General features: G+C 40.0%; 1 protein-coding gene and 1 long non-coding RNA gene across 18 annotated transcripts in view; one reads left to right on the top strand and one right to left on the bottom strand.

The window, feature by feature from the left end:
* Positions 1–26,386, top strand: part of LOC105493516 (estrogen related receptor gamma) — a 643,478-nt gene that overhangs the window by 36,689 nt on the left and 580,403 nt on the right. For 6 of the 17 annotated variants that reach the window (XM_071080749.1, XM_011761200.3, XM_071080756.1 and 3 more), the window contains exon 1: positions 22,854–22,959. The exons of 3 other annotated variants lie outside the window; for them this stretch is intronic. The gene's annotated coding sequence lies outside the window, so the exon portion shown is untranslated. Of the gene's footprint in view, positions 1–10,535; positions 11,132–11,186; positions 11,412–21,149; positions 22,583–22,853; positions 22,960–23,045; positions 24,245–26,386 lie in introns of those variants that run through there. 8 more of the 17 variants (XM_011761199.3, XM_024796488.2, XM_011761201.3 and 5 more) reach the window with 7 other exon arrangements.
* LOC105493517 (uncharacterized) lies at positions 19,556–22,620 on the bottom strand. Its single transcript, XR_011614223.1, has 4 exons — positions 22,531–22,620; positions 21,011–21,154; positions 20,415–20,450; positions 19,556–19,660 (listed from the first exon to the last, which is right to left on the bottom strand). It is a non-coding gene; the product is annotated as an uncharacterized lncRNA (long non-coding RNA).

Here is a 26,386-nt window from a genome sequence, read left to right as displayed (position 1 = left end):
AGAGGAAGACTAATGATATGGTTTGGATGTCTGTCCCCTCCAAATCTCCTGTTGAAATGTAACCCCTAAGGCTGAAGGTGTTTGGATCATGGGGGCAGATTCTTTATGAGTGGCTTTGTGCCATCCCTTGGGTAATGAGTAAGTTCTCACTCTGAGTTCACCCAAGATCTGGTTGTTTAAAAGAGAGTGGCACCTCCCACCTCTCTCTTGCTCCCACTCTCGCCATGTGATGTGCTGGCTCACGCTTCACCTTCCGCCATGACTGTAAGTTTCCTGTGGCCTCACCAGAAGCAGGTGCCAGCGCTATGCTTCATGTACAGTCTGCAGAACTGCGAGCCAAAATTAAACCTCTTTTCTTTATAAATTACTCATTGTCAGGTATTTACAGCAATGCGGGAATTGGCTAATACAACTAACTGGCTCAGGATAAGGTTTAGACTCCAACCCTGTCCTCCAGCAAGGCACTGTAACCCACAGTTCATGAAGAAAACTGGATGCACCGGAATCACCTGGGGTGATCCATTATTTAAAGACAAACTCCCATTTCCAGCCCTGACCTATTATAAAGTGTTAGGGTCAGCCTGGCATGCTGTGCTTTTAACCAGATATCTTGACTATATTGACCACTCAAGTTCACTTGGGAATGAAATGTATTTTTGTCATATAAAGTACAGCCTTAAAGAAATGATACTGGTTTTCCGTATGAGTCTTAAACCATCTATGAAGGTGATTTTAAAAGAGAAATTCCCAGAATGTCTAGAGCAATCTCAGGATCACTAAAGTAATTACATAGCTTCCCCAGGTGACTATTTTGAAGGGAAATACTTATTTGGATTTGCAGTTTCTGGTATGTTTAATAAATACCACCTTCATTACTAAATAACTGACTTCCCAAATGCGTTTTTTTTTCTGGATAAAAAGAAAATGTACAAGAACAGAGCATTCATCCAACATTATTACTATGGATTCTCCACTTCATTGTTATTCTCTGTGTTTGGAGAGGAATTGGTCAACTGGGTCATTTTCTGAGCTTGATGGGACATCGTCATCCCTGCTTATGTTTGAATTGTTCACAGCACTTTGACCTTTACAGAGAAAAGCTCTACCTGGATGCAAACCATTGTTACTGTATAGTGGAGCTCTTGTACAATTGTGGGGAGGATCCAACCAACACCTGTGTTACAGGCTGGCTGCCGTTAGAACTCTAGAGAATGTTTCTCAGGATCATGATTCCACTGATGGAGAATCTGAATCCAGGCAATGGCGAACATTTTTGCACCAGAGATCTTCTGAAATTTTATATCTCAGCCTGGTCTGGTGTTGGTGGCTAGAAAATAGCTTCCTGGGCTGATGTATTGGTCCTTGGTACAATTCATGGCTAGCCATATTATATTTGATTTCACAGATACTGTTGGAAATATCTACCACATGTGCTTTATCCCACAATAATTACCCAGAAAATTAAAAAGAATTAATTCTAATTTAACAATGTTTTTACTTAACTTTTTTTTTGCTCTGCTCACAGATCTAATTGCTGTTATTCTCACTTTATTTTTCTATAAGATAGGAATAATATCCACTTCATTAGCTCATCATGAGGGATAAGTAGGATTAGCAAACATACTCTCAAAGGGCCACTAACTGTGGAGAAGATGCCTTCATTTGCATTTCTTTCTTGGCACATTTCTTGTTAGCCAGTCATTCATTAAGACCCCATGTTTATCAAACACCTACTCTGTGCCAGGCACTTTTCTTGGTTCTGGAGATATCACCATGTAAAAACAAATACCTGAAGAATGCCCTCATAGAGCTTCCAGACATAGAAGACGAGACAGTAAACAAAATAAATAAGTAAACTATGAAGTGTATTAGAAGGTGTTAAGGGCTATGGGGAAAAAGAATAAAACAGGAAAGTAGGTGAGGACTGAGCTGCGGGAAAGGTGATGTTTCTGTTTTAAATCAGGTGACATAGGTGGCCCTCCCTAAGAGGGTGCTACTTTAACAAAGTCTTGAAGGAGCTGAGGAAAACCATGGCAACCTATATCAAATCACATTCCATGGGACGTTAGTCCTGAGAAAACCTGAGCTAAAAATGGTTTCACCATTCAATCACGTTGGAAATAATAAGTTTTGGAAACTTACAATGATTGTAGGCACATTAAATAATTTGAAAAAGCCTGCTGGAAAGGAACCTGTTTAACTCAAAACATAGTGAACAGTATTTCCCTCCCTCCCTTCTACCCTCCCTTTCTTCCTGTTTTCCTTCCTAATCTGATAGAGCAGCTAGACCGTAACTCTGTAGCAACCTTCAAATGTGGATACGCTCCTACTTGCCCATCATCAGTGGGGCTTCTGAGGCAGAATGCTCCAGGAAGAGCATCGATTCTGGAATCCGGGACCTCAGTATGAGACTGGCATGTGCCACTTTGTACCCGAGCAAGCTAAGCTTTCTTTTTGGCTTTATCATCTATGAATTGGGCATAATAATAAAGCCAGCTATGCAGGCTTGTTGTAAAGAGTAAATAAAATCAGGTGTTAAAGCACTTTCTAAATGGTAAAATACTACAAATATAAGTGTTTTACGATGTACTTTTTCATTTGCTTTTTGGTACTCAGAGAGTCAATCCACTGTTATGACTCTGTCTAGGGTTCGTTTATAAAGAGCTTGCCGATGGAGGGTTGAAGGAGAAGGGATAAGCTTTATGAGTCTGTGAAAGTGTAAAGAACTGTCATGTTCTCGACAAGAATCCAAAACTTCAGTCCTATTTGCAACAGGCTCCAGTCCACGAAATTAACTGGCCACAGGCCCATTTCCCTACACTTGCCAGTGATTCTCAAACTTTGGAGCACACTAGAATCACTTGGGGATTGTAAAGCAATACTGTTGCCTGGTTCCCACCCTCAGTTGTTTGACTAATTGCTATGGGGTGTGACTGGGGCATTAGGATTTTAAAAAGCTTTCCAAGTGATTCCAATGTGTGGCAAAGTTTAGGAACCACAGTCATAAATTAATCCCTGTGATCTTTTTTTTTTTTTTTTTTTTTTAAGCAGCCTGGCCAAAAGAAATACTTACAAGTTGATCATGGTTGCAAATCGATGAACTTGATTCTTTTCTTATGGGAAGGTAAGCAGTTAGGAAGAAAGAAAGGAAGAGACGGAGGAGAATTGCTTTTATCAGCTGCCTACTTTGACAAGGGATTATGCCATCACATGCATTACGTCATTTAACTTTCCCAAGAACCCTGATACTTAAATATTATAAAATTTCCATTTTTGAAAGTGAAATACACGATCATTGAGCGCTTAGGAAAATTCCTCAGGAATTTGAAAACAGGACATTTGGTTGTGCAGCCCTCCTTTAGGTTTACAGTGGCTTCTCCTACCGTCATTTTCTTTTTCTTAGCTTTCTGGCAAAACCTGGTATTGAGCATTTACATATCAGTGTCAAATGAAGTCAGTGTTATTTTCTTGCCCATAAAGTCAGCCTCTGAGTTTTAAATCTGATTGGGAAATGACAGTCTTTATTCCCTACAAGAACTGTACACATAAGGTAGCAGAGTAAACAGTAAATGTAGGAGTTTTATAATAGAGAGGTGCCTTTTAAAAAATTTTTAGACAGGGTGGAGTGCAGTGGTGAGATCAGGGCTCACTGCAGCCTCATCCTCGTGGGTTGAAGGAAAAGGGATAAGTTTATGAGTCTGTGAAAGTGCAAAGAACTCTCATGTTCTGGACAGCAATCCAAAACTTCAGCCCTATTCACAATCCTGATCCTCCCAGCTCAGCCTCTTGAGTAGCTGGGACTACAGGTTCACAACACGACACCCAGTTCATTTTTAAAATGTTTGTAGAGATGGGGTTTTGCCATGTTGCCTAGGCTGGAAAGGCGCCTTCTAAGCAAAGCATCTGTATGTAGCCTATGGCCTAGCAGTAAGGCTAGCCCAGGTTTTTTCCATTTTCCAGTTCATCTTAAGCATTTTCAGAGAATTGAAACAGATGCAGGCAAATGTTCTCCTTGATCATTGTTTATTCATTTAGCATTTATGGAGCACCTACTGTGTGTTAGGCACTAGGAATAAAAAAAATAACTAAAACATCTTTTACACAAAAGGCAGCAAAGACAGACATGTTAATAATAATTAAAGCATAAATACCATGATACCAGTGTGTGGATGGAAGTTGAGAGGAAGGAGAGATCAACCACAGTGGGCTGTCATGGGGAGGGCAGCGGGAGGTGTCATCCTGGAGGAAGTGGCTTTTGAAACATGTGATTGTGTTCAGTCAATCCACCTCTTTGGCAATCTCCTAAACACCAGTGCTCTAAGGATTGTTACCTGAGGATTGTTGGAGGATGCTAGGGCAGTTATTAAAGAGGAAATCCAGGTTCTGGGAAGATGAATGACTTGCCCAGGGTCGCAAACACAGTAAGAGGCAGAAATGAGACTCCCACTCAACTGTTCTAAGTTTAGTGTTCTTTCCATGACGCCGAGTTTCCTCTGCTGGTTCAGCAACTGGCAGGTCTGCATAGCTGAGAACGTAGTTGGTAGCTTGTGGCATCAGGTGACATCTTGATTATTTTTTCCAGTTGAACCTGGTTGCCAAGGAAAACTCTTTCTCCCTTATAAAACCAGGCAGTGAATGCGCTATCTCAAATGGAAAATTGAGTCTTGAAATGCAAGAACTCCAGAAAACTCACAATGTAAAATAAAATTCTGAGGTGGATAGTTTTTTTTCAGAAATGTATGGTAGAAATACAGTTGTCTATAAATATTTAAAGTCACCAACACTATTTTTCCTTGGGTGTTATATAATTTCATATTTTAAAAATAAGAACTTATTCAAATACATGCAGCTTTATTTCAGACTCTCCTAAGTCATCTACAGTTGTAATTTTTTCCCACTTTTATTACCAGCTTAAGCCATCACTAATTTACTAATGATTCCCAAATAAATGTCTTCAGTCACAAATGTCTTCTTTAAAAAAATATGCTTTAAAATGTGGACACAGAGTCTTGCAGTGTCGCCCAGGCTGGCATGCACTGGCTATTGACCGGTGTGATCAGGGTGCACTGTAGCCTCAAACTTCTGGGCCGCAGTCATCCTCCCAAGTAGCTGGGACTACAGGCATGTGCCACCATGCTTCATAAATCTCTTCTAAATCTTTCCCAAGACCAGTGGAATCTGGTTGTTCCAAAGGCCTTTAAATCTAACATTTTAAACCAAATTCATTATTTTCTTACCAAAACCTTTATTTGTATCTCTTTAATATCCTACTACTTTAATTTAGTTGCCCAAGCCAGACATTTAAGTCTGTTGATTTCAGTTTCCTGCCAAATATCCCTCCAGTTCCTCCTCCCTCCCCACTGCCATGGTCCGGCATCAGTCCCCCATTCTTTGCCACCTCAACAACTGCAGTGGACTCCTAACTGTGCTTTCTGAAACAATGCATATTTTTCTACACTAATCCACCTTGCTTAGCACACAGTGACTTGCCCAACTGGCTTAAGCAAAAGCAGAAACCTCATTTTAAATCAATATTCAAATCTTTCTAAAAGACTCTTTCATTTTCCCATGTCAGTTAAGTAAAATACCTTGAAAATAAATGTCTTTGATGACTGAGGCTTTTATTGTGTCTCAAGGCCATCAGTCTGAATACTGGTGATTATTATACACTATCTATGTTGTGGCCATGATGACATTTGGCTTAAATGAATGTGTTATTTTTTTTAAGTTCAGTTTTTAAATAAATGATTCTTACATCAGTGGTTCTTAACCTTTCTGGGGTCATGCACCCTTCTGAGAATGCGACAAAAGTTATGGATCTTTTCTTGAGAACAATACACACACACACACACACACACACACACACACACACACACACACTTTGCCCACAACTTCAAGAGTTTCTTAATTCATCCATCGATCCCTACAGCTACAATGAAACCCGATTAAGGAATTTGCCTCATGTGAAACTGTTTTCTTGTCAAAGGCTTGATATACATTTCTATTTTAAACAGATGTTTGAATGAATTTGGTCCTGGGTGAGGTGTGATTGGCTGCCTACTTTCCCAGAGTTTGTACCATGTCTTTTGAGAATGGTCTGTGGAGAGGGCAGTTAATTTGTATGACCATCTCAACTCTGCCCTTCACTAGCTACAGGACCTCGTGAAATCCTATAACTAGCAAGATGTGTAGAAATCAGCTCAGATTCTCAGCCAAGGGACCTGAAATCTTGTCTCTATATGCTCTGCTAACTTGGTAAACTTTTAAGAAATACAACTCAGATGTAAGATGAGGCACACTTGACATGATAATATTTTGTTGTTTGGTAGAGTCTGCCTCATTTCTACTACTTCATTTTATCCCAACAAAAACCTGATGAGAAAGTCAATGAGTTGTAATTGTTCAACACATGAGGACAAATAAGGAAAAGAACACAGGCTTACTCAGTTACAAACAGGAAATATACAAAAAGTCTCATTCTGATTCTAGCTCCCAAGTCTCTGTAGACCTCTGTTCTTCATGATTTAATTCAAGCTACACATGAGTTGAAGACATCCAGGCAAAATAGGTTGAATCCATTCATATCAAATTAGGTCTACACAACAATTTGATAGTGTTAGAAAGAAAGTTTTGGACACACATGAATAATGACTAATAACATTTTGACTGATATGGTAGGATACTGGTAAACATGGTCGTTGATAATTTCATCTTGGGGTCTGGGTGCATTGACTTATGCCTGTAATTCCAGCAACTCTGGAGGTGAAGGCAGGAGGATTGCCTGAGGCCAGGAGTTTGAGACCAGCCTGGACAACATAGTAAGACCTCATCTCTACAAAAAAGTGTAAAAAAATAGCTGGGCATGGTGGCACGTACCTGTAGTCCTAGATACCCCAGAGTCTGAGGCAGGAGGATTGCTTGAGCCCAGGAGTTTGAGGTTACAGCAAGCTATGGTCAGGCCACTGCACTCCAGCCTGGAATACAGAGCCAGACCCTGTCTCAAATAATAATATTTTTATTATTAATAAGAAATACAATAATAATAATTTATCTCATATAAAAAAGGACAGTTTTGTAAAGTGTAGGGTTTTTATGTTTGTTTGTTTGTTTTTTGAGACAGGGGTCTTACTCTGTCACCTCAGCTGGAGTGCAGTGGCGCAATCACTGCTTACTGCAGCCTTGACTTTGGGCCTCAAGCAATCCTCTTGCCTCAGCTTTCTGAGTAGCTGGGACAACAGGTACACGCCACCATGCCCTGCTAATTTTTTCTATTTCTTGTAGAGACAGGAGTCTCATTACATCACCTAGGCTGGTCTCAAAATCCTGGGTTGACTCGGTCCTCCTGCCTTGGCCTCCCAAAGTGCTGACATTACAGGTGTGACCCACTGGAAAATGTAGGGTTGAAGATACTTTTGCATAGACTTTTTTTTTTTTTTTCCTGAGCTACCTTTAACTATACACAGGAATTAGAAACATAAACTTGGCTAATTTTATCTGAGCTCTCCAGCATTTTTTTTTGCATCCTTCAAAAAAACCAGTCTCACTCCAGGCTGAGTATTGTGTCTCTCTCTCCTTCTCTCTCACATCCTGTGTCATACTTGTAAGCTTGGAACTGGAGGGACCTCGGAGATTGGTTCAACCCTTCCATGTGCAATTAGGGAACTGAGACCCAGAATGGTTAAATAATTTGCCAGAGGTCACACAGCGAGCAGTAGCAGCAGCTCCAAGATGAGATCACATATCTCCTGCCTATGGGTCCTTATTTGTTTTCCTATCTTTCAAAATGGAAATTGTAATACCTTGACAGTCAAAAATTCAAAATACAGCAGAGAAAGACTCATAAGAGCTATAAAGTCATAATAATTAAGTTTTCAGTAGTTTTTCAAGTACTACAATTATATACCTGCTTACCCAGCCCACTCCCCATATATGAAGTTCTACCTTATCATAGAACGCTTCCCTAAATTGTTTTCTAGGGACTGTCTAAAACATGGAAAAATAAGCTTGTCATTTCTTCAGCTGAAAGGATAACACTTTTGCTACATAAAACTTTTAATTTCTGTCAAATTGAAAAGTGGCATTCTAGATCTCCATAAGGCAATTTTATGTCAATTAATGCATCAGAAGGTATTTAATGAGAGCCAGTGTTGTACTTAGCACTATGTTAGGTAAACCCGAAGAGAAAGGGGAAAAATGCATATTTGTTCAGAAAGGAATTGGAAAGTGAAGAGGGAGTTGAATGCTTGGACACTGGGATTGCAGTATGAGTCAACAGAGTGTATGAGATGAACAGTGGGTGACCAGCCTGACTGAACCATGGCTCAGTGATGCCAGTAGTTGAAAATAAGGTTGAATAGGTAGGTAGGTAGATAAGCAGACAGCTTGATAGCGAGAGCTCAGGGCACTTGAATTTGAACCCCAGCTGTGTAATTTTGAGCAAATTACTCAACTTCTCTGTGCCTCAGTTTTCTTGGCACAGAAATGGGGATAATAATATTTCCCTTCCCATATTGTTGAGGAGATTTAATTAGATTTACAAGGTCTAAGCACGAGTAAAGTTTAGGGCATTGCCTTCTATGTCTTCCATCTACCTTAGTAAGCATTTTTATGCCCTTTGGTTTGATTGGGAAGTGAAATTGAACATGCTCCAACAATATTAACTATTATATTTTGGGTGAAGCCAGAGAATAAAGACTTGAAAGTAGTCTGCGGAGTTTGGACTTGAATAAGCAACAGAGAGCGGTTCCTAGGCAGAGTTGGATTTAGAAAATCTGGGCTTAGGAAGGATCTATTCAAACCCCAGAGTTCTTGGGTATGCTGCCTCTGCTCTTTGCTAGTTGCTCAAACATCTCACCCCTGGGGAAGGAAACCACTTGGCTGCCTGAACTGGCATGTGGAGTGGCGACAAACAGCCTGGAAGATATTTGTCTGAAAAGAACAAAACAAAATTGCGTTTCAGAGGATTAAAGTTCGTCAAATTGTTATGGTTCTTTCGCTTTGTGGTGAGTCTTTAAGGGTCCAATTCCAAGGTTAATAAGTAAAAAAGCTGGAGAACTAGGTTGGTAGATTGAATATTAACGAGTACCTCTTGGATAGTTACTGGAAAGTTACCAATAACATCTATAGAAATCTCTCCTCGGGTTCTCAATAGGCCTTTGCCCTCTTTAGAAACATCTTTGACTCCGGTAACATCTAAGCACCCGACAAGACTGCACCAATGCATCCTTCTGACATACCAAGGGGACAGATAAGCAAAGCGAGCCAGAGAAGCTACCTCCAATTGTCAAGGTGGAGAGACACAGGTCAAGTTTTGGGATCTGGCCATCAGTCATTACTCCTCAGACCCTCTTAGTCTAGTTTCTCCAATTCAGATCATCTGGTCTTTGCATAATTACAATATCTTCCCTGTGGAATTTGCTAATGATTCTTGGACTGTTACTCTAAAGGGAAAAGATCTAGCAAGTTACTTGCTGTTTTCATTAAACTTAGCCAACCTCTCAAATAGGTAAACTATTTTTAAACCTTCAAGCAGCTGCAGATTATTATGGATGAATTCAAAAGTTTTTATCTCAATCGGCTGTGATTTTCAGATTCAAAACTTTCCTCGTGCTTAATTTTTTTGCATCCTCGGCCTCTGCTGTCATCTTTTAGGAATTTGGAATTAGTAGGAACGGTGACTCCACCAATACATGATGGTGACAAAGGTCAACTACAAGTTCGGGGAAAATAAAAATTCCTAAACATTCTGTTACTCCAAATGGATAATTATTGATAAAGCAGAGCAAAGTATTTGCCAAACCTGGTGCTAGATATTTATTTATCAGGAATATGCCACATGTTGGGTAATATACACATTATGATTAAGAGAAGCTACATAAAATATACCAGACAATGTACAAATAACACAAAGTAAACATTAGAAAAAGAAGTAATCTGTGCTTTACCTGTCATGTGGCCACACCATCTAAAAATGCATTCTCATATTTTCAGAAATAAACGTTAAGGATTATTCTTGAGACCACTCCTACTGATTCTGAGCATAATTATATAAATGACAAATACTGTGAATAATTAGCAATAACATCTTTGTATTAAAAAAAAAGTTTTACTGCTGTTGTAGAATGAGTTAAACAAAACCTAGTTATCCTTCCTGCCCTTCCAGACTGGCCTGGTGGGCCAGATGCCCGGAGCCCCCCAGATTTTATGATGTGTCAGCGGAGTTTCTCAACTAGGGGTTTGGGCTTCTCTCTGCGTCTCTTTCTCTCTATTTGTCTCTCGCTCTTTCTTCCCTGCCCCCTCCCCATTTTTAAAAGGCTTTAAAGAACATCTCTGGGAAACAAAAATAGCTCCAGTTGTGAGAGGCCTACACACCGGGAATGCAACTGAGAGATGCAAGTCAGCAAGTGCGAGCCGCGAACATGAGTGTCTGGCCCTGGGTGGATGCTCCTCGCTGTCTTGGTGCCGATTTTCTGCCTGGGCCCGGTGGGTAGAAGGGAAAATGGTTTTTCAGGGTTGGGAGGTGGGTTGGGTAGGTTTGGGATTCCTAGCGGAAGGAATGGAAACCCCAGCATTCGGGCTGAGGGGGCTCTTCCTTCCCCTCCCCCCACGTTTTTCAAATTTATTTTGCCCAGGCGGGGATTGGCGATGGTCAAAAGGGAGCAGTTGGCACTGAATGTCACCCTGAAGGTAAAATGAAAGACAAAAGATGAACGCATGCTTGCTTTCCGTTTGCAGCGGCTGCGGCGGCGGCAGGAGCAGCAGGATTTAAAGGGGAAAAAAATCACACGCATATGCACACATATATACACACCCAGAGGCGTCAATTATGCAAACGCAATAATGCAATCAAATCATGACAGTGCCGGGAATTTTTTTTTAGAAAAATATAGATATTTATTTTTAAAAAGAGAGAGAAACGCATGCAAACAGAATCGTGCACATACCACGTAACCACCCGAGGAGAACCTGGCAGCCTCTCTCTTCTTCTGCCAAGTTATCATTGAGAAAACAGACAGGCATCATGACGTCCTGGGTCACAGGGAGTGCGGACCGACGCTACCAAGAGAAAAGGGAGGCGCCTTGGCGCTCCGGCTAGCCGCGGGCGCCCCTCTGCCCCTCGCAGCCCGGCTCGGTGAGTGCACAGCCGCTCGGGACGCGGACCCCGGGTGCCAGGCCGGCCCCGCGCCCGCGGGGGCAGAGCGGGGGGCCGTGCCCTTGCCACCGGCGGGCCGGCCAGCACCCCCTCGCCTGCCGAGGTCGCGGGAGCCCAGTTAAAGGAGGCGTGTGTAAGATGTGCAATGTTCCTGCATGGGGGTTTTGTAGACTTTCATAGCCAAAGAAACCGGCTTCGGCTTCTTTAAAATCCCCGACGACTCACCTGATTAACCTGCTGCAGTTCTGACCCTGCCAAGGTAACTGGTCCAAATCCTTATCATCAACATCTGGAGACAGACATTTGCATCTGGGGCATTCTTTATTTGCAGTCCTGGTTGAAATCTAGATTGCTACCCCCTTCCCCCTTCACTTGCTTAGAGTCTCTTGGAAAAAAAAAAAAAAAGCAACCCCTCCCTCAATAACACAACCATAAGTACTGCCCACCTCTTGTAGACTTGCCTTACCATGACTGCAAAACTGTCAGCGTGTGTGCTGGAGACACAGATAAATTCTAATTGCAATTAGATTTGTTCTTTAAACACCTCTCCCATCCCCCTTCCTGGATAGAGACTTCGGTGCTTGGTAAAGTGGCAAAGAGTGAGGGCAGAGTTAGGGCGCTGGGACGGGAGGGGTTAGGGTGAGGGGATACGGAGCAGGGGTCGTTGGGGAGAGGGTGGTGCCAGGAGTTGAGGACTGCTGTCATGGGCTGGAAAATCCTTCTGGTGATTGCTGCTGCTGTAGTCCTAGGTGTCTCCCTCCTGTCCTCTACGCTTCTTTCCCTCCCTTCTCTCTCCCCAACCCTTTCACCTTCCCGAGGGAGTCGCTGAAGTTGCACGGAGGTCACCCGATCATCATTTAACTATTTTAAACCATCTACCTCCTTCTACCCCTCAAGTCTGTTACAGCCTCTGCAGGATAGACCCCTGCACCCCTTGTTTGGTGATGGGAGAGTCTCAGAGACAGAAAGACACAGAGGGCAAAGCTCCCCTCCTCCCTTTCTCTTCCCTTCCGGCAACCTTTTCCAAGCTGCACCCCCTCCCCCTTTCAGAATCTTAATGAGCAATTCTGGAAGAGTCCGGAAGGGCCTGGAGAAACCCCCGCATGCCTCAGTGCTGTGGAATGATTATGTATGTGTTTATTTATTGTGCTTGCCTCGGTTATGTTGTGAATTGCCACATGGGTCTGCTTATGTTAGGGAAGCACGTTTGCTATGTTTGTGTTGTAGTACCAGAACCAGTGGCCGTGCAATAAGACACAGACACACACAGAAATCAAATGATTTCACTAACATAAACCAGAGGGCAATGTTGAAAATAGCACTCCCTCTCTCTCTCTCTCAAAAAAAAAAAAAAAAAGACAGGAAAAAAAGAAATTCTCAGCATGTGGGTTAAGAGAAGGTGTTAGGTCCATATGACCTCCTACTACTTTCAAAACACTCCTGCTTAATACTTTAAGTCAAGATCAAGAGACCTGCGGATGTTGTGAAGTATGTTTCAGAGCAGCTGAATGACTTGGTCTAGTTTTGAAGAGAAACTCTCATTTGTTTCTCACACTGCCCAAAGGCCAAATAGGGGAGTGTGTTTGGAAAATGCCCAAATTCAGAAGCATCAGGAGAGAGAAAAAGAGCCGGAAATGTCTTAGAGAAAAAGACAGAAAAATGGGATTGAGGAGTGGTTTCAGGGTTCTCTCTCTCTCTCTCTCTCTTTTTTTTTTTCCTGTCTAGCAGATTTGATGTTATCAAAATGAGTTAACCAACCTGAGAAACAGTTCTGTCATTGTGGGAAAGAGAGGGAAATCTGAACATTTCTCAAATCCGAGCTGAGGAATGCCTGACAGGAAGAAGAGACATGAAAACACTGATGGAGATGAAGTGACATTGATGGGGTTTCATCTCCTTCAAATAGAAAAAGAATCAAGTGTATAAGGAAGCAGGCCTGGATGATCTTTTAAGCGTACATTTGTCTGTTACGCATGGCTTTGTTATTCTTACTAAAGCAACTCTCATAACTCTTTAAACTTGCATTAAGTAGAATTAAACGTGTGTATATCGAGAATGGTATCATACAGCACATCAAACTGTCCATTGACTGGGGTGATGAATGTAGATAGAAGATCGTTCCTTTTCTTTAATAAATCAAAATAGCATCGAAGTCCTCGTGCATGGTATATACTGAAACCTGCTGGTCTTCTTTACCGGGAATTGCCTGGGGAGCCAGGGGAGTTTGTGATGGGTGTTGCTTTAACAAAATAGAGCAGATCAATCGATTAGGTTTCCGTGTGTGCTGCTCAATTTATTCTGTACAATTTTTCCAGAAATTAAAAGGTTACCAAGAGAGTGCCATGTCCCCGTCTCTGACTGAGCACCACTTATTACCGCACCAGTATTTCAATATTAAGTGATCTTCAAGATATTTCATCTTTCATTTTGAGTTCTGAATGTGAATCAGCATGAGAATGGCAGTGCAGCAAGATAAGGTATAACTAACCTGGCAGACAGCTGAAGGGCTCGTAGGAGAGTGTTGTGGAGAGGAATATCTAGGGCTGTTCTCAGTAACCTTGTTTACAGGGACATTCCAGTTGCAGCTAGAATTTTAGCAAGAGCCTGCCAGAGGTAATGGGCTTATGTTTGAAATGGATCCTAAGTGTCTCTTTTTTCATCTGCACAGATATGCTATGCACCTTAGCTGAACACTCAAGACAAAACCTTTCTGATGCCCTATGACATTTTCCAATGCAGACAAATCCTTGGATGAGTGTGTCATAGGAAAGGGGTTATTATGAAGTTCTTTTGTTTACAGATGTGTCAATACAAGTAGCTTTAGTCTTAAAAAAAAAAAAAAAAAAAAAAGTCTTGTGTGCTTGACTCTGTTAGATACAAAACAAATCATCCAAAGAGGTTAAAGTACGCCTTATAGATTGACCTATGAAATTGGTTTCAGTTAGACATTGAAGGTGTCATTATCCTAGTAAAGGGGATTTGTGATATAATATAGAAATTCTGTATTTGTTTCAAAATTGTTGGAAAAATCTGGGAATAGAAAGATTTTGAGGGAAATGCCAGAAGCCACATTAATGAAGAAAAACGCTGTTGAGATACTTTTGAATAATAGATAGGATATGTAATGGTCAACCACAAGATAAAATTTTTACACGGTATTTTTATGGCTTTAAATTGGCTGCATTGTAAACTAAGCTTACTACTCTATTAAGTCATTATACTTTTCAATTATTTAACATTTCTGGCCAAGCTATCTTCTGTGGTCTTTTTCTGTATGCATCAGAAATGATGCGTACAATAGTAGTTGTTTGTTGTTAGCGCGAGGACTTTGTGATGGAGCAAGCTTTAATTTAAACTTTTCGAGACAATATTATGAAGAATGCACAGAGGAAAAGAATGTTATGGATATAATTTGAGCCCTATGAAATGGGGATAGCTACAGCATTGAAATGTACCTAATACAATTTGAGTTTTTCTCACTGAGAAACCTTGACAGTATCAGCCTTCTAGGTACTGTGCTTTTGGAAATACTATATATCCATTTAAATGCAGATCTTCACTTTTCTCCAGGGAGCGGTTGGTGAATCTTTCAATTGAACCATGAGTATGACAAAACCAACTGAAAAATTTTCCATGAACAATAGAGTCTGTCGTTTTGAAGTAATGATTATCAAGTTTCATAATATTGTGATTTTTTAAAATTCATTTAAAATATCTTTATAAAGTCAAAATAATGTACCAGGGCTTCTTGTGCAAAGGAAGAGGTTTTCTCTTGTCACTTTGTTGTCAGTTTGTTAAAGCTGTGAAATCGTCTGGATTTGCAATTCAGTTTTTAGGTTGGCACTGCCATCCCAGTAGAGTAAGTGGGCTTTAGGAATCAGAGCAAATAATTACGAGTAAGTTCTATGCGTCCTCACCCTCTCATGCTAGTGGATGAGAGTGTGGTGCTATAGGAGAGTTTAAAGATCTTTCTTGGCTGGGCATGGTGGCTCATGGCTGTAATCCCAGCACTTTGGGAGGCTGATACAGGTGGATCACGAGGTCAGGAGATCGAGACCACCCTGTCCAACATGGTGAAACCCCGTCTCTACTAAAAATAAAATATTAGCTGGGTATGGTGGTGCACACCTGTAATCCCAGCTACTCAGGAAGCTGAGGCAGGAGAGTGGCTTGAACACGGGAGGTAGAGACAGTAGTCAGTCGAGATCACGCCACTGCATTGCAGCCTGGGGACAGATGGAGGCTTTGACTGAAAAAAAAAAAAAAAAAAAAGAAGAAGAAAAAGAAAGAAAGAAAAAAAATCCTTCTCCGGAACAATCTTTAGATAATTTTGAACCTAATTTATAATACGATTTTTGTATTGCAATTAGTGGTGGTGCCAAAAGGGAGAGCCAGAGCCCAGTGGGCCTTCTTTTAAGAGATGATTGCAGAAAGTAATACAGCCTTTTGAAATAGAAGGTCAATACACACAGCCTTATGGTTCAGAGAACCAGAAAAATTCTTGCAAACCTTGAAGCAAAGATTCTTGGTAGTATGTTCCTGATAAAAATTTTTGTGAAATTATTGCAACTCTTTATGTCTATCACATAGAGAAGGAAATTTTCTTTTTCTTGGAGATTAGATACCATTCATTTACTCATCCTTGATTCAAAACCCATTGTGAAAGGCCACTCTCTCCTTACCTTGCCCCCTGCACTCTACTGGGGATAAATCTCATCTCCCATTCCTCTTTGACATGTATACCATATACAGATGTTTACTGGTGTATTTATAATATTATGCTTGATGATACCTATAGTTGTGAAGAATAATCATTTATAGTTTTAAATCAGGCCTTTATTTATATTTCTGTTATGAAGGATACTTTGTTTATTTAAACAAGATAATGAGCATAGTTATCACATAAACACAAAAGGTTGAATGTGTTTGGAACACCTGTGGTAAGATACTGGGGAGTCAAAGATATTTTATTTACTTATATGGCTGTTTCTGATGGTGCATCTGCTAAAATAAATAACCTGGACACTTAAAAGGATGTTAACGAATGAATTTGCTCATTTTACTTTTCCTATACAAACAATTTTTTTTTAACTTGGAAAATATGCATACCTGACAGCGTTTGTTTACTGGTTTGAAGATTTAAATTCAGGTTGCCAACATTATGTGACGTATAGCAAACCTTTTGCATTCCTATTCTGATAGATACTAATGGAATAGAATATAAACAATGTTTCCAGATATCTATGTTACAGAGTGGTTCATTTCAATTTGATCTAATTCTAAGATATATTAGATTAATAAGTCTGATTTTATGACCAGTGTAATTTATATTCACAAATACCTATTTTTATTAGCACAGTTACAGGTTGTAAGCAAATTTCCATATATGTTAAATACTAACAACAAGAATAACTAACATTTCTGCAGTGAGTTACAGTTTATAACCATACATTATCTACAAGCTGTTCTTTAGAAGAATATTTATTGCACTTTCTTCCTTAAGAAGGCAATCAGTTTTTACATTGTAAACATTATTTGAAAATAGGTCCTTTTGTCAGAGTTCCCTCCCTTCCTTCCTCTTTCTTTCCTATTTCTTGTTTTTTTTTTTTTGTTTTTTTTTTTAAATCCATTCTTCCATTTTTCTTCTTTCCTCCCTTAATGGTGAGGAAAACGTAATGACTTTTTTTTGGTGGAGTATGTATAATTGCTTATCATACATTTCTATGAAAGAAGTAGACGTAGCAAGCAATCCCACATGATTTTTGGAATATATCTTCTGCTCACCAGTGTTCTTGAGGAAAATGTAAGGTTGCAGAAATCATTTCATGCCCTGTATGTTTTCAAACATAAATCAGGAAAATTGTTAGCGAGTTATAGCTTTTCTTAGAGACTGTAGCTATAGTACTATAGTAAACACGGGCTATATATTTTTCCAAGTTATTATGTGTGGAGAGAAATCTGAAGTTGGCTATTTAGATGAACAGTTTAATTCAGTTATTAGAAATTCATTTTCTATTTAGTATGAACATTTATTTTCCTAAGGTTGCAGAATTGGGATATAATGCCGGATAATGGTTTGGCCCAATCACCTTCAAAGTTAGAACTGTGCTCCTTGTAGCTAATGTGCATACTAGCGGATGTCAGTCCTCAGCTAAAGGTCACTCAAAATGGTGCTAAGCTGGGTTTGTAGTATGAGCTGGTTACCCACTTCATCAGAGGGCAGTAGTGAACCTTTGTTTCTTCATTTCTAAAATGAAGGGGTTTGACTCGATGGTCTCCAACTTACTCCACCCCTGAGATTCTGAATTTAGTGAATGATTGATAATGAATCAATCAATTCATCATACACCTATTTATTTCCATTCTATAAACTAACTATTTACTTAAGTATGGCCTTATGCCCTGACTAGAAATATTAGTATGAACAGTAGTAAATGAGCTCAGTATCTGTGTTTTGGAATGAAAACCTCATGAAATTTAGAGTCTGGTTTGCATTACAATTTTTTCATTGTAAATCAATTATTAGATATTTAAAACAACTTTTTTTGGGTCCTGCAGAAAACAATCTTAAATGCTGATTACTTTCCTAGGCTAGACCATAAAAGCCCATTGTTACTTATTGGAGTGAAATAGTATATTATCAGTGATGAACAAAATGTAAAGAACAGTTCTATTATGATACAAGTAATAAACAGAATACAAAGGCAGTAAAACAGAATGATAGTTTATCATTTATCTAGATTTGCAATGGTTGATGTTTAAAAGAACGCACATATAACAGGAAGTTTAAAAGAGACAGAAACAATTGCAGAGTATCTGTAAGAGATTCTTAGAAACTTTCGGGACTTTTTGCGGCTGGTTGCAAAGTATATGACTTTTCTTTCCCTGATATACTGAAATATTAGCAATACTTCTAAGTTTATCACTTGTGATAAGATGTGGCTTTTGGCACCTAAATTCATTGAACAGGGGGAGTGAGAAAAAATGGAGACAGATAAAAAGCTATTCTCTGAAATAGTTGGCCAAGTTGTGAGAGAAGAAAAAATGGAAGCAGTTGGATGTAGAAGAGGGTGAGCTGTGTATAGCGGGGGGTAGGGGTGAGGGGTGGGGATAAGGGTGGGGAATAGCTTTGTCTGTATTTAACTGAGCTGTGGGATGTGAAGCCAAAAGGAAAAAGAGACAAACTAGTGTGTGCACATATCCCCTGAAGGGAAAGGACAGTGTGTTATGAGAAAAGGCTTTGGAATTAGAACTGTCATTTCAAAATCTCCACTGGATCACTTATTGCCTGTATGATTTTGAGAAATTATTTAATCCTTTGAACCTTCATAATTATAAAAATTTGAATAATAAAAGCATCTGCTTCTCAAGATGGATATGAGAGTTGAATCAGACTCTTGGGTATAAAAGTGCTTATAAACGGTAAAGTTCCTTGGTTTCAGGTGGTGAAGAAGAGTCATTGGGTGCACCATTTCTCTGTGCTAAAAAGATCTGACCATTCTGAGGTGAATTTGCTCAGCTCCAGAGTGGTCTTTGGTTGGTACATTTCTTGTCCACTGTAGAACAAGCATTGTGGTTGGTACTTCAGAGAGGTACTTCAGAGAGCAAGCAGGAAGTAGTTGCTGGGCAACTGCTAGTTTCTCCCTGAAGTAGTTGCAGGGCAGCTGGGCAGCTGGACATGGAAGATGGTAGCAAGCCTGATAATTCTAACGTATGCAGTGCCAGTGCTTGAGCATATTTACTTTCCCTTACAGATGGCCACAGCTTGTCTAAACAAACAAGTGACTGACTTTGGAAACAAAAACAATGTATTCAGTAATTGTGTTCTTTATCTCAAATATCGCCTGTCATCTGCACTTTTGCCATGACGTTGCTATTAATCTAAATTTCTTGGATTTTTGTTAAGGCTGAAGGAATCATTGTTTGGTAGCAAATACTTAGAAAGAGTATTATAAATTCTATTTTAAAAGGTGCCCAGGGTATAAGATTAGAACAAATGCACACAGTAAGTGCTGGGTCCAGTGGCTTATACCTGTAATCCCAGCTACTTGGGACGGTGAGGCTTGATAAATGTTTGAGGCCTGGAATTGGGATCTGCCTGGGCGACATAACAAGGCCCCATCTCTAAAAAATGCCAACCAACCAAACAAAAAGAAGTAATGAATGTAATACAATAGTTGAAAACCAAGTTCTAGACACTATACACATGTCTTTTAAGAATATTTTTGGCCAGACACGGTGGCTCACACCTGTAATCCCAGCACTTTGGGAGGCCGAGGTGGGCAAATCACCTGAGGTCGGGAGTTGGAGACCAGCTTGACCAACATGGAGAAACCCTCTCTCTACAAAAAAAATACAAAATTAGCCGGGCGTGGTGGCACATGCCTGTAATCCCAGCTACTCGGGAGGCTGAGGCAGGAGAATCGCTTGAACCCGGGAGGCAGAGGTTGCGGTGAGCCGAGATTGTGCCATTGCACTCCAGCCTGGGCAACAAGAGCGAAACTCTGTCTGGAAAAAAAAAAAAAAAAAGAAAATTTTTGTCTGTAATTCACTGATAAATGTCTAATCGATTCTTTCATCAGAAATGGACTACATTTTAATGCATAAATGAAGCAGTAGATCAATAATTATTTAAGAAATTCGAGCTATTTGTATAGATTATATATGTATAAAAAGCAAACTCTACCCAAGATTGCTGGATGCTGTGCTTTGATTTACAAGATAATGATCAACAGAATTCTACACTTTGTGAACTGTTAAACCTAGAAACTGGGGCCAGGCGCGGCGGCTCACGCCTGGAATCCCAGCCCTTTGGGAGGCCGAGGCGGGCGGATCACGAGGTCAGGAGATCGAGACCATCCTGGCTAACGCGGTGAAACCCCGTCTCTATAAAAATACAAAAATTAGCCGGGCGAGGTGGCGGGCTCCTGTAGTCCCAGCTACTCGGGAGGCTGAGGCAGGAGAATGGCGTGAACCCGGGAGGCGAAGCATGGGGTGAGAGGAGATCGCACCACTGCACTCCAGCCTGGGCGACAGCGTGAGACTCCCTCTCAAAACAAAAAACAAAAAAACAAAAACAAAAAAAACCAAAAAACCAAAAAACAAAAACCAACCAACCAACCAAACAACCAAGCAAAAAAAAAACAAACAAACAAAAAAAAAAAAAAAAAAAAAAAAAACTAGAAACTGGAGTGGACCCAGAAATCAAGAGATATCTTCGGGTCAGGCTTGAATTAGAAAGTAAATATTTAATCACTCTTACCAAAATTCATCAGGGCTTCAATGTACAGGATATGTGCTAAACAAAGGAAGAAAACGATCTTCAGGGAGTTTGATGATGAGTCCGTGTTAAGAACTTTGACATGTATATAATTATTTAGAAGTAATGACATAGACAGCAAGAGCACTGGAAGGCCACATATAACCTCCAAACCATCATTTATTGAAGGGTTCCAGCTTTCTGTGAGGGTGATTTTGGATAGTAAAATTGACCCAACTTGAGGGTTTTTTTTTTTTTTTCAATTTAGGAAAATTTATTAAACAGGTAATGTCTTTAACATCATGCTAGGTCTGTTCGAGAATATAAAGTAATTTTAAGATATAGTGCCTCTCTTTAAGGGACTTATGCTACCTGCAGGGAAGTGCATTATATGTATACGTGACACTGTGAAGATAACAAGTATAATATCAAATAATGCAAAATATGAATGCTGTGTGATCACTTCATATATATATATGTTATATATATACACACATACACATATATATGTATATACACATACACATATATATGTATATACACATACACACATATATATATGTGTATATATACACACACACACACACGCACACACATACCTTAAAGAGTACTTGACAGATTGACAGAATCAGAGAAATTGGATTGATGTTTAGGCTGCAATTTACCAGCTGTGTGACCCTCATCTCTTCAAGCCAAAGTTTTCCCGTTTATAAACTGGGTGTAGCTTCATCTGTCTCACAGGACTATTGGAAGGATCAAACGAAACAGAGCATTTAAACAGAGACTGCACAAATTATGGGAGGGAAGGAGGAAATACGTAACACTTGTGGAACTGCACTTGAGGGTAGAGACCATGTCTTAACTGACTTTGTGCCCCCAGTGTCTGGCACCGTGACTGGCTCTGAGAGGAGGCTCAGTAAATGTTTGTAAATGCATGCATGCCAGGCGCTGTGGTAAGCCCTTGACATGTTAAGTTATTGTTTAAAACTTCACAAAAAAAATTGCGTATGGTAGATATAGTGCCTCCATTTCACAGATGAGAAAACAGAAGTTCAGAGATTTTTAAGCAACCTCCAACCTCATGTAGGTAGAAAGTGGTAGAGATAGGAAGTTAGATCTACTTGGCACCAGAGCCCAGAGTCTATTCATTACATTATGTGGACTCTCAGATGTAAGAGAATTATCATTATTCCTGAACAATAGTGTGGCCAGAATGAAAAACAAAGACCTTGGATAATTCACCAGTTGCCCAGGCAGCTCCTGGGCTGGCTTTCAGATAAGTAGGGGAACATTCTCCTGAGCTGCCTGACACATTTAACGTGGCCTTTTGTTAAACTGTCAGTTCTGATTTCTGCCCTTTGAAGTAAAAAGCACAATAGTGAAAAATACCATATAATATACCATAACCTGGACTTGTCATAGAGACAGAAGAGAAAGGAAGGGCAGTGAGGAACTCACAGTTAATGAAGTGGTTAACCAATGACTTGAATTAAGTTTGTTACTGCCACTAGCAGCCGCCCCTACCTTCTGTCTCTGTCTCTCTCTTTCTGGCTCTTACTCTGTCTTAACTTTCACTATTAGAGTTGGTAAGGTCTAGAATTTTCACTCTCTTCCATGTTAAGGGTGATAATAAAGAAGGTGATTCCACTGCTGAACAGTGGAATATTTCATGTTCTTCATTGCTTGTCTGTTCCTAACATCCCTATAGCTCATTACAATAGTTGGTTCTGTTGGAGTGAAGTTTTGCAGCCATCCCCAGTTTCTAATGAACAATACTAAAATGGCCCCTGACAACACGGTAATGTTAAAATTCCAGCCTCTGCATTGGGAGACAGAATGCAGAAGTTGATACCAGACTACCCGATCTTACATTATTTTGTCCTCAGTTTATTTCTGAGGAACAACAGAAGAAACTTACATACAAAGGTTTCCATAAGAAGCAGAGGGAAATACATTTTTAAAAATCCTGATTCATTTTAAAGCTTCTGTTAAAATATAGTACACTGTAGGTCAGGACAGCAGAGACAGGAACTACGTAGAAGTCCCGAGAATACCTTACACTGTTATCAGAATCCAACCAGTAACAGTGTGTGGTTTCCCAGGGACTGCGCTAACATACCTGAGATGGAACCTGGTGGGGAGACACTTTCCACATTCCTTTCTGACCTGTGGTGAGTCTGCTGGGGTGAATCGTGTGAAGTTGTCAAAGGTTGCTCTGCTCTCCAGCACTTGGCACCAGCTCCGCTGAAATGTGATGCCATTGGTTTTCAGTAAAGGTTCTTTTCTGCAGGGCTGCAAACACAGATCAGCTGCTACTGTGTATACACAACCGGGGAGCAAATCAACCAGCACATTTAGAGCAGCCTTTTTAACCCTGAGACTTTCCAAGATCTCCTCTTCACACAGGAAGTTTCCTTCTCTGTTGTCAGATTTAGCACTGTGCTCTTGTCATCAGATCCGAGCTAGGCTCCCTGCTGCACAGTAGAGAGGCTTCCTTAAGACATTTGTCCTTGAAACTGCACCAAACTCTTGGAAGAACCCAGAACGTGTAAGTATGTATGATTTAGGCAGCAATAGTACAGGGCAAAGCTGCAATCAACCATTATACAATATCCGATTAGCAGTGCAGGAGGGATTTTTCCGACGTTATGTTACATTCATTTTCAATTCGTTCTGAGGAAACAAATCAATTCTAGCTTCTGATACAGTGACTTTGCAGTAGATGGGGTTGTAATATGTTAGCTTTAACTATTTGCTGTTCTCATTTAGCATTTAGATGTGACTTGTGGGACAATTACTGTGGGCATTAAACTATAAAACTTCTACATTTTTATTAGGATTTGTAATTGTTGGTCATGTCCATCTTGAGAAACAAGTTAGCTTTGGGGAATGTTTTTAAGGAATTAACCACATAAATTCATGGACAATAGAATGAATTTGTACTGTTCTTGCTCTCAAAACATATTAGTTTGCAGTTTTAATTTACTCGTAAAGAGCATTCCACTGAGGTTTTGTCTTAATTGAATCCTACCCAGTGCTGTCTGTTTGGTGTTTTACTGTCTTGTATATAACTGTTTAAGTTACTTTGCTAGGATTGCAGTCTGGTTAAACCTGCATTTCGCCACTACTTAGATTCTAAGAACATTCAGGTCAGATAAATGCTCACAGAATTTTGGAAAGTGGTGGATTTGTTTTCAAGGGTGGTCGTATTACCCTTGAAAGCTTTTTAGATGCACAACGTGAATGGCTGTCAGATGGAGACCACAGACAGAACACTCTGAGGCTCTAAGTCAAATCTCGGCTTGTCCACTTTTGTAACTCCAATTAACTCCAACCAATAAAAGCCCGTGCCCCCTTTCTATCAATTTTTAATATGCAACAATACTTATGTTTGTAAGATTAATTTCTCTCAGATTAGTCTGATTGATAGCTGGATTGTGGTTTCTTAAGAGCTTGCTCCCTGAAACCCACAGCAGAGCTGCATTCCATTTAACTAGTGAATGTAAAAACGGGTAACCATGGATTCAGCCACCACTAACTGCCAGTGCAATGACTTGTTGTAAACAATACAAATGAGCCAAGAGAGCAGAGGCAACCAGACATGAAATGATTTTAATAGAAATTACGGTAAAAGGTCATGTGATTTGGTATCAGCTTCTGTTCAGTTTTAAAGGGAAAGTCTTTCTTTTCTGCCCCTTCTTCCCCCCTTACCTATTTCCAACCAACCCAAGTAGGTATCTCCACAAACTTGGCAGGTCCCACTCTGTGCTTCCATGGAGAAGGGCGGCCAATGTGATTCTGGGCAAAGTGTGGTGACTTGTGGATTTTCACTGGTAAGTACCTTTATTTTAGAAACAAAAAGGAAGTCTGTATTTCAGGGCTTCCTTTATGGAAGGTCAAGCTAATTGTGTACTAGAAGTTCTCAAGTCTTGACATAAGAGGAATAGGTCATTTCGTTCCTTAGCTTTAAATGGTACAACTGTCTTTTCTGTCTCTCCCCAAGTCTCTAGATCAATTCGTAAACTCGGTCTTTCTGAAAACTGTTATTTGCTTTAGAAACAACTTCTACAATATGGTAATAAGCACATGCAGATACTGTGAGAAGTGCTGTGTCCTAACCTCAGGGTTTTCGTCCACCCAGATATTTTCTGAGTTCTACAAGGACCAGATATTACAATAATATTTGCATTTCTCTGGTAAAGGTGGTTTCAGTATGTGAAAATGATTGTATTCATAAATTTGCCTTCAACCAAGAATAAGGAGCACATTGTATCTGTGTTAAGTGCTAACCTCATGGTTTGTTTGGTGTGCTGTTATCTGCTATGCTTATTTTTAAAAAATAAGTGAAGAAGGTCTAGTAGCCAAAGTTGGGGGGAAAGGGGATACTTAGAAGCACAGCTGTGTCTTTATCCAGATTTGGAGGGTAGATCTAGTCAGTACACAGCATGCAGGAATGAAGGTGCTCAGAGTCACAGTCTCAAGCAACCACAGGCACTTTAAGCAAAAGACTCTGTCTAGGTGTGCTGAGCTTCAAGGTGAAACCTGAACTGGTTTCTTGAGCCATACCTCCTTCCACATAAGATGGTTTAAATAATTGCATCATCCTGGAACAAAAGATAATGTCTCTTTTAACTCCTTTTAACATATAGATTCTTCTGAATAGATGCATCATTGTACATACACAGGTGTCATACTGAACGATAGAATTTCAGGTGTGTATTTTTCTATTAATACCTCTACTGTAATAGAACCAATCAGCACATGAAAAAGCGTGAGGGTTATAATTTAGAAACTCAATAAAATGTAAAAGCATCAGCCCCCTCTACATACACTCCAGATTTTATCTGGCAAACTCTTTGTTTAGAACTGTAAGTGCTAAGTGTTAACATAGTGCTTATATTTAAGCTTTTTTAAAATCAATCTTTTTAAGATGTTGGAGAGCCTTATTGCATACTTAGACTGAAGAATGTTTCAAAATATCATGGTTAATACTGTATTCTCATGATGTGTTTTCTATTCTAATACCAGCTATGTTTATCAAAAAGATATAAAAGAATAAATCTAGTAATTAATGTTGGCAGGGGGAAAGGAGCAATTTGAAGCAAGTGTGGGAACACCAAGTATAAATGGAGTTTGGGGTAAAATATAATAAAAATATGCTTTTTTACTTTTCCTTACCTTGATTCTCCAAGCTGAAAGATAGGAATAGAAGTGTTAGGTGCAGGGTGATTATGAAGCAAAATATTCAGAGTCAGACATGGGTTGGTGTTTTGCTCTGGACCTAACTATGTTTAAGATTTTTAGGCTAAAAGACTTCCCCTACCTGACCTTCCACATTCTCATCTGTAGAGTGAGGGTAATAATGTACACCAATGTTGGTTGAAAGAGTTACATGAGATAACATATGGAAAGTACTCAGCAGCCTGTGTGGCAGAGTAAGTGTCCAGTAAACTGTTGCTGGTTTCATTATTATCTTGACCCTCCAACAACATGAGTTTGAACTGCGCAAGTCCACTTGTGGGTAGATTTTTTTACAGCCCAACACTGATCAAAACTACCGTGTTTGTGGGATGTGAAACCCATGTCCAGAGGGCTGACTTTTCGTATACGTGGGTTCAGCAGGGCTGATTGCAGGACTTGAGTATTTTTAGGCTCTGGTATATGCAGGGGGCCTGGAACCAATCCCGAAGGATACTGAGGGATGACTGTATTTTTGATTGAGGAAAAATATCGTCAAGTAGAATACTGCTCTGTGTGCTTTACAGAGAAGGACGCTGTTCACATAATTGTTTGGTCCTGTCATAGTGACAACTGTACACCATAGTAACTTTCATCCCTTGGGAGATGGTGATGCATTTTGTATCCTAGTATAGTGTTTTACTTTTAAAAAGTATTTTTTTTTCTTTGAGATAGGGTCTTTCTCTGTTGCTCAGGCTGGAGTGCAGTGGCACAATCATAGTTTATTGCAACCTTGA

The sequence above is a fragment of the Macaca nemestrina genome, chromosome 1 (assembly GCF_043159975.1).
Source record: "Macaca nemestrina isolate mMacNem1 chromosome 1, mMacNem.hap1, whole genome shotgun sequence".
In the NCBI taxonomy this organism is placed as follows: Eukaryota; Metazoa; Chordata; class Mammalia; order Primates; family Cercopithecidae; genus Macaca; species Macaca nemestrina.
The sequence above is the reverse complement of the archived record's forward strand: the minus strand, read 5'-3'. Positions and strand labels throughout refer to the sequence as shown.